The following is a 14,072-nucleotide window of genomic DNA, read 5'->3' on the forward strand; positions in this document are numbered from 1 at the left end:
ACAAGTATGATATTTATGAACAGGAAATCTCCAATTCATACTTTCCCCTCTTGCTCTGGTCATACTCTGTATCTCTTTGGCAAGAATGAGAATGGTCATGTTATCTTGTTCTTCATGAACTGAAAAAAGTGTTTGACCCCCATATCTACGAGAATGAAAGCTAGTGACTATCAGTGTTCTCACAATCCTTTGCTGGAGAGATGTTCCACTCATTTGCTTGTGTGCTGCTCAAGGTTTGTTTACTTGTTTGTTTTTAATTGGGAATGGATGTTGGAACTTTTCAAAGATTGTTCTGCATTCTTCGTGAATATAAATCTTGCTTTAGCAAATAATAAAATATGTATAGCGAGATGTCAAAACAAAGATTGTTTTTGAAGTAAAACATTGTATGAGTAAATATGCATATATGACTTTTTTCAGTTATTTTCCATTAGTGTTTTGTACTTTGTGTTTCTCCTTTTTCCTTTCCTTTTTTTTCCTCTTCCCTGAAAAGCCATAGAAAATGAAATCTATCTTCATTCAATTTAAAAATAAGATAACTTATTTTTTTTGGTCGATGCAATTACCTGTGTCACATACATGTGTTTTCTTTTTTTTTATTTTTCCATCTTTATTAACTTGAGTATTTCTTATTTACATTTTGATTATTATTCCCCTTCCCGGTTTCCGGGCCAACATCCCCCTAGCCCCTCCCCCTCCCCTTCTCTATGGTGTTCCCCTCCCCATCCTCCCCACATTACCGCCCTCCCCCCAACAATCACGTTCACTGGGGGTTCAGTCTTGGCAGGACCAAGGGCTTCCCCTTCCACTGGTGCTCTTACTAGGCTATTCATTAAGTGTTTTCTTTATTCTTTTGATCAAAGAATTGTTTCTTTTTGATGAAACAGTATCTTGTTTTTCCATATTCTTTTGCCTATACCATAAATTATTCCCTAACATATCTTTGAAGAAAAAGTAAGCTGATATTTGAAGTCAATAAATAAATAATAAGGTATCTAATATGTAACACTGCTAAAGTTATCTCCTTGTCAATAGAAAAAATTAAGTTAGATACTTATTTTATTCTGTGTAAAAATAAATTACATATGGTTAGAGATCTAAGCTTTAAGAACATAATATATATTGTTTAAACTAAAAACATTTAGGAGAATATTGATATTTCAGGGTAGAGAATGCCTTTCAGCTAAACAGGAAACAGAAACCATAAATGAAATTATAGTAGATTTCTTGCATTCCACAAAATTTTCTAGAAAACATTACTCAATTTATTTGCTTCATATTTTTCCATGCATTTTCCCCACATTTTGTAAGATATTACTGACTGTGTTTCTTTTATTCTTCCAGAGAAAATAAATAATTTTTCTGTAAACTAAAATAGCATTTATTTCTTTGTCAGTTTTTTTTTAAAGAATCTGTTCTTTTCACCTGACCCACCACTTCCTTGGCGAGACCAGCTAATGCCCATGGGATTTGTTTTCTTTGTACTTCACAGTTAATTCCAATTTAGGATGTAGCTCTAGTTTCTATTTATTGACCTATTTTTAAAACTTTAGAGAAGTTTTGTAGTTGTTTACATATATTCTGCTAAGTTAGATATCAGTGCTCTTGATTTGAATTGTTTTATTCATGTAGCTTGGAAGGTTTTCTTCTACAATTCAAGAAGGCAATATTGGAGCTGAAAATCTTCATTCTAGCTTGACTTCTGTCTTCTAAAATGAATGAGCATTCTTATTTGTGTGTGTGTGTGTGTGTGTGTGTGTGTGTGTGTGTGTGTGTGTGTGCATGTATTCTAGAATACTATGAAAAGTATGAAAGAGATAGTGTGTGTATGTTTGTTATGAAGTCACATTGATGCTACTTTTGACTTGAAAGTCTTATCTTTTTATATATCTGAAGATACTATTTCCCTTTTATTTATTTTAATATGTTTTTAGAATTTTATCTGTACTGTATTTACTCTCCCCTCTAGCTCCAACTAGGCCTAACAGCCCTCTGTCCATCTCAAAGGATTTTCTTTATTATTGCATATACATATTCAACTTGCTGAATCCATGACCTCCATTTGTATGTGGATGTGTTTAAGGCTAACTATTTGAGAAATCCTACTCAGATTAGTTTTGTTCTTAGGATTTATTAAGCAATCATTTTCTTATTACCTTAGACAGCGTTTCTACTCTTTTATAGTTTATCTTATTATCTTATTGGAAATGTATATCAGCTCTTGATTCTGGTTCTTCCAATGAACATCAAGTTACTTGATCATTTTTCCGAAAGATGAGTTATGATTTTAGAATTGTCCTATTTGGCATAATATTGTTGTTTTCTAGGTTCCCTTTTTAAAATTATAGTGGAGCTGATATATGCTACTTCTGTTCTTATATTTTTTCATTAATATTGGTTATCTATTTTGTTTGGAGATGAACGGCACTGGCTTTGTTTTTCTGGGGTAGAGGTTGTGCTATTTCAACTTCTTCTTTCGCTGATTTCTTTGCCTATTTCTCCAGTTCATTGGGAAATTTGTGTAATATATGATGACTTTTAGCCAAAGAAGTGTAATCCACGGTAGCACTAAACTAGCCAATGGATTACAAGTCTTCCAAGTACTTGAGGAATGAGGCCTTCAGGAGACTCATTCAACTTCTCATTGAGAAGCTCATTAAGTGGTGATGAAGCTGGGACTTCTCTTGCTTAACAGAAAGCCACTTGTGAGGATATTTGAGGTCATCAGTCCAACAAGCCCGATTCACTTATGAGCACTTTCATCAGTCCCTGTTATGTAGACCTCTGTTTTACACCTGCTCATGATGAGCTGGGCCTCTTCCCTGTATTCCTAAACAGATGGGAAGGTATGTCTTTTTGTAAGCTTACATTCTAATGTAGTAACTGTGCACCTGGAATGTGTAAGTTGGAGAGTTAGTAGGCATTGTGATTCCAAATGTGCATTATTCCATAAAATAAATAAAGTAAGGCGATAGTTATATATGGAGATAGTGTGGGATACTTTTTTTAACCTCAAGAATCAAGGATACATTTTTACAGCAACTTTTACCAAAGAAAGTACATGGAATGTTGACATTTTTGCTCCATCCATGTTTCTTATTATTTCTTACACCACTGGGGACAGAAACCAAAAGCCACCTCTTTCTTTGAGGTCAACTAGTTTGAATGGCTGTTTTTCAGAAACAGAGTTTGGAATAAAATATATCTTTATCTAGGAAGAAAAATAGTTTTAAGCAAATTAAAGTGATTTTATAATCACTTAAAATTGGAGGAAACAGACCATTTAATCTTTACATAAAACCTTATTTTGAGTTCCACTATAAATCATCCACATCTGTCTATAACCCAGGACCATTGCAGATGTCAACAATCTAGTTCCTAACCATGTGGGCAAAAGCTACAGTACTTTTAAAACGGGATATAAGACAGACTTCTCCATTGAAATTGACCCTTCCTCTTGTTACTTGAAATCAGTGGGGTTTGACTAAATGTCTGAAAATATATAGAGGGGTCTAAATGTCATAAAGTTAGGAAACAGAAGAATCTCAGATTTCCTACAATTTCCCGCTTAGGTGTGAAGTTTGAAAAGCAGCAACAGTCATGCCTTGAATATTTGAAGGAAGCACCTGCCACAAAGATGGGGCAGTCAGAAATTGTGAGGAAAAAGAAAAAAAGCAGTTTTGTACAGTAATACCAAGAAATGGGATCAACCTATTAAGTGGGCAATGATTTTACAATACATACAGTCCATATCTTCCTTCCAATACTATTCACTGATACATTTCATATTTATGTCCTTTAATCTTTCACTTAGGCTTGTAGTCAGAAATGGAGAAAAGACTTTTTCATTTATGTTCCAAGGACCAAGAGTTTCACACACGGTGTATACTTAAAGTATACTTAAAGTACTCTATAACCAACCAACAAAGTTTGGGAATCCTTTGTTAAATTAATAAAAACCTATTTATTTATAAAAACATTTATTATGCTTTTAGTATGTCTAGGTACTCTCTAAAATTTTAAGTGAGTTTTAGACGCTCTTTAGATGTGTTTATCTTTGAATACTTTTGTTTAACAGTGTTTAGGATGTAATATTCGAAGGAAAATGCTCTCTTTTAAGCATTATACTATCAAGAGAACTAAAAGTTTGAGATTATGAACTTTGTCATACAGTTAGTCTATGGCAATGACTGCTACAACTCTTCAATTGGGACCATAAGTCTCTAACTGGGAGGGAGCACTAGTTCTGTTGTTTGTTTTGTTCACTAATTCATCTCTAATCAAATTTTCTTAAAATGCAATACAAATATATTAGTCACAAAACCAGGAAACAGAGACAATAAAATTCCACAGACATTAAAGCACTATGTCAAATTGCCAATTGTTGCTTCTAAGTCCAGATTCCTACTTCTCATGCTTTATCTCTGCAAATACAGAGAGGGTAGCTCACTAGCACTGTCCCATAACACTGGTCCACAGTGAGTTCCCAAACTAGGGAGTGTGCATGCAAGCTTCATATATTCCAAAGTATTGCTTAAAATTTTGATGAGGTATATCGGATTCTTCCTGTCTCCCATTGATGCAAGGATATCAGAGTCATGGCTACATATTTTAGACATGGTGTACATTTATTTGAAAACTTCAATGAATAACAGCTTAGTATGGCTATCATAAAATATTTTTTGCTTCCTATGTTCATATTCATGGAGGTGGGAACCAACCTCTGATTTTGATACCACACTTTGTCTTTCTGTCAAGACAGCCAGGGTTCTGTTTTCTGGCCACTCAGTATATTATCTTGTCACCACTGATTTCCAGGTCTCCAAATATTCAAGTAGGAATCACTACTGGTCATTTGATGGGACCACCTTGAAAACAACACTGTGTTAAATGTGAGCAGCTGGTGTTCAAAATTGCAATCAGATTTCCTTTGCAAACTCTGTTGTTAATGGTGTGTAAGAGAGAAGTGAGCACAGGCTTATGTATCTGGCTGTTCATGAATAACTCTCTTGGGAGGTATATCTTACCTCTGTAAACTCACTTTATCAAACCTTTGTATTCTTTTATTATTGCTCCTTTAGTGCAATGACTCCCAGTCTGTATGTCGTGACACCTTTTGGTATCAAATATCAGATATACTGCACATCAGATATCAACATTAGAATTCATGACAGAACCAAAATTGCAGTTGTGGAGTAGCAATGAAATAATTTTATGGTTATAGGTCACTACAACATAAAGAACTCTATTAATATGTTGTAGCATAAGGAAGGTTGAGAACCACTACTTTAGAGGAATCTACAGGCCCATCCTTGATGCTAATCAGAGACCTAGAGAGGGTCCCTTCTGTACCTTTCCAAGTAGAAGGTTATTATGTGTCTCAAAATACCTCTTCTATATCTTTATTCTGTCCCTTTCCCTCTGAAAATCAACAACTGACTTTTATTCTAGGTCTATTTAAACTCTCCCATTCATGCCTCCTTCAAAGTATTTCTATTTATACTTTTTAAAAATATTTGTTACATAGAGGATAACTGACAAACAGAACTGGATTAGTTTAACTTAGACACAAGACAATTTAGTAGCACATAGTTTGTGAATAATTGTTATTCTCCAGTCTCTAGTCTTTCACTCTACCTAGTGATCTCTGTGTTCTGTCCTCTCTTTTGTGGAAAGAACACTAAATCAAAAGTATACAATTCTGCACAGACAACTATATTATTGATGGTATATAGATCAAAACTGGAATTATTGGCCATTGAGTTCCTAAAGGCTACAGATATTGCAGGCTCCTGCCAATGCTCTTTGGTACTCTCCAGGACTAAGACTCTTTTTTTTTTTTTGCCAAAGACATCCCATAATTGAATCATAGACCTTGAAGAAATAAATCTGGTACTGCTGAGAAAGTTCATCCTTGCTGGCTACGTTTTGCAATGCTAGAACGTGCTATGCATGCTGCCAGAGGAGAAACATAATTATCAGTTTTACCCATTTGCAAACCATGGAAGGACATGCCTAACAGTTCAACCGTGGCACAAACATCATAGGGGTCAGCAACTATTCACTTTCTGTTTGTATCTAATAGCTACATCAGTATTCTGCCAAGAACCTGGGACTAGAGGTGTCAGAGGTCATAAGGGAGAACTTACTAGCAGTATTCTTCAAAATGGACACATTCTAAACTGATTCCTAATGTTTCACTGCTATATCCATAGATTAATGCATCAACCCCAATTAGAGAAGTTTCTATTTATAGTAGTTGGTGATTAACACAGAGACCCATAATGAGCCAGGGGCAGTCTTCCTTTACATGTTAACCAGTTGTGGTTCTCTGTATTAATGGCCAAAGCTTTCAAAAAGAAGTCCTTTGATGCAGATTAAGGGATGCACAAATATACAGCTATAAAGATAGAAACTCAGGGGTTGGGAATTTAGCTCAGTGGTAGAGTGGCAAGCGCCTAGCAAGCACAAGGCCCTGGGTTCGGTCCCCAGCACTGAAAAAAAAAAAAGAAAAAAGAAAAAAGAAGACAGAAACTCAGAAGTCAGCTTGATGCTGCGCCCATTCAGTAGAATAATAGTATTGTGTCAATCTGTCTCTAGCTAAATCATATGTCCTAGACAAGTATCTAATTTTTTTCATTTTTTCCATACTTCCTAGCACAGTAGTTCTCAACCTGATGAGGGGTTAAATAACTGTTTCGTGGCGTTTCCTCAAGACCACCACAAAACAGATATTTTGATTATGATTCATAACAGTAGCAAAATTAGTTATGAAGTAGCCATAAGAATAGTTTGATAGTTGGGATCACCACAACATGAAGAACTGTTTAAAGGATCACATCATTAAGAAGTTTGAAAACACCCTAGCCTTAATGACTACCGTGCTAACTCTAATTCTGAACTCAATTTCACTAATTTTATATACACCCAAGACCATAGAGTATTTTCTTTCTTTGCTCTTAATTCAGGCTGTCTTTGGTTGTGGATCTTAACATTTCTCTGATAGTTGTAAGAGAAAGGAAATGGCATGTCAATGGATATTCAGTGAATTACCATCTGTAGAATAATGTATGAGTTGCTAGAAGAAAATTTAAACCTAAGATTTTTTTAAAACCCTCAAGAGTTATAAATAAGGGGTTGGAGATTTAGCTCAGTGGTAGAGCGCTTGCCTAGGAAGCGCAAGGCCCTGGGTTCGATCCCCAGCTCCGGAAAAAAAAAAGAACCAAAAAAAAAGAGTTATAAATAGTCAAATAACTATAATCTCCAATTATTATCTTTCTAATATTGAAAAGTAACAGAAGTGTTAACCATGTGTGTTCTGGTTTGGATTTTCAAATCTGTATCCTGGTCCTTCCTATGAGGTAATAAAGATAATTTAAACACCTGGGGAATCAAGCAAGTTAATTACTGCTTTCTTTGTATTGTGAGGAAATTTTATCCCAGTGTCTTCAAAGTAATATTGTGCTTCTTGACTCTGGAAACACACAATATTTATTTTGAAAACGTAAACACAGAGAATTACACATCGGTGTTGCATGCTGGACTATGTTATATGTCATTTGAAAGTCTTATATTTGTGAGCTTTTTAAAGTGATGCAAGATAATGAAAAAACACCAGCTATTCTTGTCTCATAGTTCACTCCTGGCAGAAGCAGGGTCATAAGAGGAAGGATGGAAATAGAAAAGCTGGCAATACATTTTAACCATTATTTCACATTTTTGAAGTGTGAAATATAGTTGTTGAGTGCTGAGAACATAAACTTTTCGAGAAAAGAAGCTGCATGGATTCTCTTATTCATACTGGAGTTCTATATGTATTACTTTTTAGGAAGTATCAAAGACCATTCTCCAGAGATATCATTAGAGAACCATAAACTGAAGTCTCATGATCCACCCAAGAATTATACATAACTTATAAAGAACAAGACAGAATATTGCCATCAACAAAAGTGTACAATATTGGCTCTTCCTAATTAATGCCAAATAGGTAAACATCCCGTAATGATCTGCAATAGACAGTCAAAAGGGAACCCTACAAAGGAATATGACTGTTTCCTGTTGCCTACAGGGAGCCCATAAATGAATAACAGAATCTCAAGATCTAGTCATATCACATATTTTAATTAGAAGATGCCTTGATTACTTGGCTTGTTGAAGGTGAAGTGTATTGTTCTACCCAAACATCAAATGAAGGTTTTCTACTTGTTCAGTGGAAAAGTGAGTGGTAGACAGCCCTTGAATGATGCCTGGCTTAAGTCAGATGTTTCTTGCCTGAGATGTGTTGAACCTACTTTGAAACTCCAGTAAACCAAATAACTAGTTACTCACACTCAAAGTCAAGGTACAAACGGCCAATGGATACTGGAATATTTGTACAATGATTAATAGTATCCCGTCAGTGTGTGTGTGTGTGTGTGTGTGTGTGTGTGTGTGTGTGTGTGTGTGTACGCACGCGTGCGTGCACGAGCGCCTGTGTTTTGTGAATATGTGTGCACATGTGAACACATGGGATAAGGAAGAGGAAATAATGAGGTTACAGGGTTGGCTTGTATTTCTCAGTGAATTATGGCCAGCTACCCAGCAGTCTGACTGACTAATGTGCATCTCATTTAATGTAATAATATACATTAAGACCTGTCAAGCCCTATTGTGGAAAATGAAGAACTACACATTGTCCCACTTCATATGGGAGTCTGCATATGGAACCCTTTAAGGGTTCTTAAGAGACCCATTGGGGTTTCTAATTATTGTGAAACATCTCCTGGAATCCAGGGAGAGAGGGCTCTTGGCAGAATTGCTTCTGCCATTTCAAATGTTCACTATGAAAATAATTAGATGATGAGATTTAGACAGAAACCGCTAACGAATATTTTCTTAAGTCTTTTTTTTTCCTTTTTAACGTACAGAAAATGAAACTATGAAATCGGCAAGCACGAAAGGAAAACAATATGGTGCAATGCATTCTGGGGGTGGAGTTGGGGGCCTCTCTTTTTTTCTGACTTTAATGCTTGGCTTCCTGCGGTTACAGTGGGGGGGATTTTTTTCATTTTTTGAACATTATACAATCCTGTTGAAAATTGGACTGAGGGTTGTTTTTTTAAACTTCTGTTCTGACTTTTTAAAGTTGAGCAAGTCTCCATTGTTCCCTAAAGATTACACCCGTTTCTTCAGAGGGAACCCTGACATTAGAGAAACGTGCTTTAATCAAGCTTTAAAGTTATCTCCCCCTCCGCAAGCCCAACCAGAACCAGAGAAACCCATCCTCTGTAACTCCAAGCCGAGCTAGCATGAATCCAATTAAGAGCCATCACGTGAACCCATGACATAGAACATATTTGTTCAATTAAAACAAACAAATACGATTAGGAGTTTACAAAGCTATGCTTAGGGAAAAGATGGACATTTCAAAAGAATTGCTGGGTTTGTAAGGACGTGGTTGTGATAAAAGTAAGTTGCGTGAAATGAGAAAGGTGAACTTAACAAATGACGACACAGGAGTCAAATCCCATACAAAGCCAATACAGTTGGCCTGATCACATCAGGTTTGATCGCTGCTGCCTGGAGCCTGCGGGCTTCATGCAAATGCAGTGGAAGTCTGCCTTCCAGCTCGGAGAGTTGGTCCTTCTCTTTGCTGATTTACCCCATCTTATTCACACACGAGGAAAAAAACGGTAGCATGGTCTTGAAGCTAGTCTCTTCCAGCACAAGCTGCTCATATCCAGGTACTCATGTTTCTTTTACTGTACTTTAGACTGAAGCAGGTTCTCTTTATCATAAAGACTTGGACATAAAGCACTGGACTTTGGAACAACTGTGCCCTGTACCACTAGACCAACCCATTTTCTCCACCGTTGTCTTGTTGATACTCTTCAGGTGCTTAAGGATTCACTTCTCAAACCTAAAGGCATAACTCGTGGGGAGATTTGTTTGATCCAATTTGTTGGTCAATATACATTTTTACTAATATATTTTAAATGTTTTTTTTCAAGTTTCAACTAAAATATGACTATAACACTTCTTTCCTTTTCTTTCAAGCCTCCATTCTGCAATGCTCCCCTGCCTTCGTCTCCTTCTATAATCTGCTCTCACTCTTTCTTTTTCTTTGATTATTCTTCTCCCTTTTTACCTTCTTCTCTATGTCACGCATACACACACACACACACACACACACACACACACAGAGAGAGAGAGAGAGAGAGAGAGAGAGAGAGAGAGAGAGAGAGAGAGAGAGAGAGAGAGAAAGATACACACACATCTCCTTGAGTCTGTTTAATAGTGACTGTATGTATATGATTTCAGGGCTTACTGTTTAATGATGGATTACCAACTAGGGAGCCACCATTGCACCTTTAGGGATATCTTGCCATACTGGTCATTGTCATGGTTCATAGGCATTATGGCTGTGGCGTACGAATGATTACTGTACTTCTTTGTCAACTTGCATGGAACCTTCTGGTACTATAATCATCGTACAAGAATATATGTGCATAAACACCTTATGGTATTACCAGACAGGAAAAGAGTCAGGTTAGATTCAGCTCAAATCTACATTTTCTATCAGAAGTATGTAGTGCCTTTAGGGATTTACCCTTAATCTGTTGCCTTTGGTCAAAATGAGTTTTGATATTAGGCAAGTGCCTAGAACAGTTTAAGCTTCCAAATTCATCTGAATATTTGTCAATTTCTATCAGAATTTTCACCATCTTCTAGGATGGCCTGGGCCAAATGTACAATAAGTAATATTTCAAGTGAAGCTCTTCAATAAAACCAAAGGCTGTCATGTAACTCCCGCCTGTAAGGAATTGCTTGCTTATGTCAAGGATGGGAGTGGTGTGATAGAGAAGACCCACAATGAAATTAATATGCATTTAGCTAATGCCTGAAGTGTGCACATCAGCATACAGCTATTTAAACTGTTAATTCTGTCAATAATACAGAAATGATTTTGTAGCTCTGATGTGCCATTTTTGTTTTGTTTTGTTTTGTTTGTTTGCTTAAAATCATATTCAACATGAGAAAAATGCTAGTTCCACAAAAATCTGACATCAGTTCTTTAAGTTTCTGAGTCACATATTAATAAAAAGCCAGAGTCTTTGAATGCCAGGGATCATGATAAATGCATATTTGACTCCACACTGCCTGGCCAAAGTCTTCACTGAGTCACTGACTCTGAATTAATGAGGAAATTGGCATCAGCAAACCTCAATACCTACTAAATGCTAGGCTCTGTTACAGATGCTGAGAAAAGAGTAGTAAACAAAATAGATGACACCTTTGACCTCACAGAGATTAAAGACTATCATGGAGTATCAGAGAGAGTATGTATGCCTTTGTGTTCATGAACATATATGGTGGTTAGTACCTTGGGAAAGCAGCAGACTTAAATGTGTAGAGAGTACACAATATTTACTGAGCACCTGTTGTATTCTGCATGTTAGCCACCATTCCTGCATAGAATAAAATATAGATCACTGCTATCAAAGAGCTGATGGAGTAGGAAAAGAAAAGGAACATGGTGAAATATGAAGCATGCATTTGCTACTTGCATTGAAGGGGAAAGAAAGATAAGATGGGACAACAATTAAGGAGTCATGGGGCTAACACGTTCAGTAGGTGGTTTGTAGAAGTCAACATCAGTACAATGAAAGGCATGGGCTAGCAGAAGTACATAGGGATAGTTTCAGATAGATTTTGACAACAGTCTTTAGATGAAAGCAAAATGACTCTTCATTTTCTTCACTGAAGCACACTTCGGTTGTTTGTACCATGAGAAGAAATTATAAGATCGAGCATCTCCATGTTTCCCTGTGTAGTCTTTTTTGTGTCTTCCGTGAGTAAAATTTACTTTGTCTTCCTTTTCTTAATATCTGTATGCCTTACAGTAACCATGAATTTCTTTTTTAAGCTCAAATGTCTTTATTTTTGTTGATATAGATGTCTCCATATTGTGTTAGCAAATAAAAAAATTAATGCAAAACACACAAGTAGGATCAGCCACCCAACACCACATTGAGCTGTGTTGTATCTTATTTAATTTTGAAGGTAAATTTGAAGGCAAGATTTTACCAGAAGGTGAGAGTTCATAAGTATTAAGTTGATAATCTGAGCTATTAGGGGCATCTACCACCATACAATTGTCATAATATTGTACATTATTTAGTAAATGCCAGCATATTTCTGAACCCAAATCTATGTCTCCATCTCAAACTCACCTTTATTCCAGAGTCTAGTGGTAAAGACCTCCAATTACATCCAAATATTCAGTTTTCTTTTATATTTTTAGTAGCAAATATTCTATATTATATGATATAAGGATGTAACCGCAAATATTCTATATATTATATGACATAGGGATCTAACAGCCATTTGAAATATTTTCCAGAGTGACTTGCATTGAGGAGTTGTCAATGCAATTGGAGGAAAAGTCTCTGTGGGGAGCTTGGGAAAAAGCTATTTTAGGGGTCAGATTCCATTAAGAGATTATAGGATTCTCTGCATTAGCTGTTTTCTTCTCTGTGTGCAACAGGGATGTGACAGCAAGACTTCCAGCTGCCATCTCATGATCTTGAGGATGGATACCATGTGCTGAGGATAGTGGAACTTAAAGATGAAAGCATCCCAGGCATCGATGATAGCACATGTCTGTCACACTCTCCCTGGCCTGCCTCCCTCCTGACTTCTCTTCATCAACGGAAAAGTAATGGCCCCACTAGCTTAAGACATTCCTATTTCACATAATTCTTATCAACAGTTGGATGCAATTTTTGACTCATCCAGCCCTCTCTGTTGTATAATGTGGAATGGTAAGAAGTGACACACTTGTTTTGCCAGGTCACATTTATGTAGTAATTATGAAGAGCTTTTTGCTTCAAAGGGAAAGAAACTTTTTATGTGGAATGCAGTGTTTGGCACATGGAGCATGTTCATAGAAATCCATATTGAATAAATGGAGCAATAATGTTCTGTCTAGCCAGATTTCTAAGTGTTCAGCCTCAGGATGAGAGGAAGCTCCCTGGGCTCTGAGTCCTGACTGCAAAATATACCCAGGACATTTTACTTGGACATGATCAAGATATTTTGGCTAGAGGTAAGAGTGACCTCTCTTCTCTGCTGAATTTTGCCATCACACAGCCATGATATTCTTTACTTCTCCACTCTTGCTATTCTAGTTCTGAGAGTAGGAATAATTTCTGTAGTTGGCATTTCAACAATCCCAGCACTACTGAACTACTTTGGAAGCAGATCAATTTCAAGACATCGTTTTAATTCATTTTTGTTTTTGGAGTCACAAAACCAGTGGTACTTTTATTGCAAATATAGTTTCCTTTAAGTGAATCAAAATCCCAATGCTTCAGTGGTCACAAACAATCTTTGTACCAAATGAACTAATTCAGTAATACCTCCCAAGTGATCTTTATTATTATTATTATTATTATTATTATTATTATTATTATTATTATTATGTCTGTCCATGTGGCCTACATCTCCTATTGAACTTTTATGACTGCCTCAGTAAATTTAGTTCTGATGACATGGCCTTAAGGGATAACAGAGGCTAGTGAGGCTTCACATCCTGAGAGCAGAGGATTTTCTCAAAGACTTAAAACCAGAGATGTATTCATCCTCCAGATATCAGGTGTTCATCTTCACAAAGGATTGTAGCTCAGCTTAGGTTTTCCAAAAGTAACTGCTCTTACATTTGCCAAAACTGTCATCTCTATGCCTCAGATTATGACTAGATGAAGACCAGATCTCCAAGTGTTCACAGGTGGTACCCAGTCCTGTTTTCATCTAAGGTAATCAACAATATGTTCCACTGAGACCAGACAGGGTATCTGGCAATGAGCATCATATGGCACTGTGGCCTTAGATTCATAGGTGAGTATGGAAGACAAAAGCAGGTCTTTTCACATTGCCTATGAACCTTTATTTATAAAATGGCCTCTGACTTGTTTCTTTCTCCAACCAAGCTCAATTGAAGTCTAAACATTTTGGAAAACTAATTACTTAAAATACAGTGGTAGGTGATGTAAGGGTTGGAAAAGTTAATCAGAAGATCCCATCTATCCTTC

Source organism: Rattus norvegicus, chromosome 6 (assembly GCF_021556685.1).
Source record: "Rattus norvegicus strain SHRSP/BbbUtx chromosome 6, alternate assembly SHRSP_T2T, whole genome shotgun sequence".
NCBI classification, from domain to species: domain Eukaryota; kingdom Metazoa; phylum Chordata; class Mammalia; order Rodentia; family Muridae; genus Rattus; species Rattus norvegicus.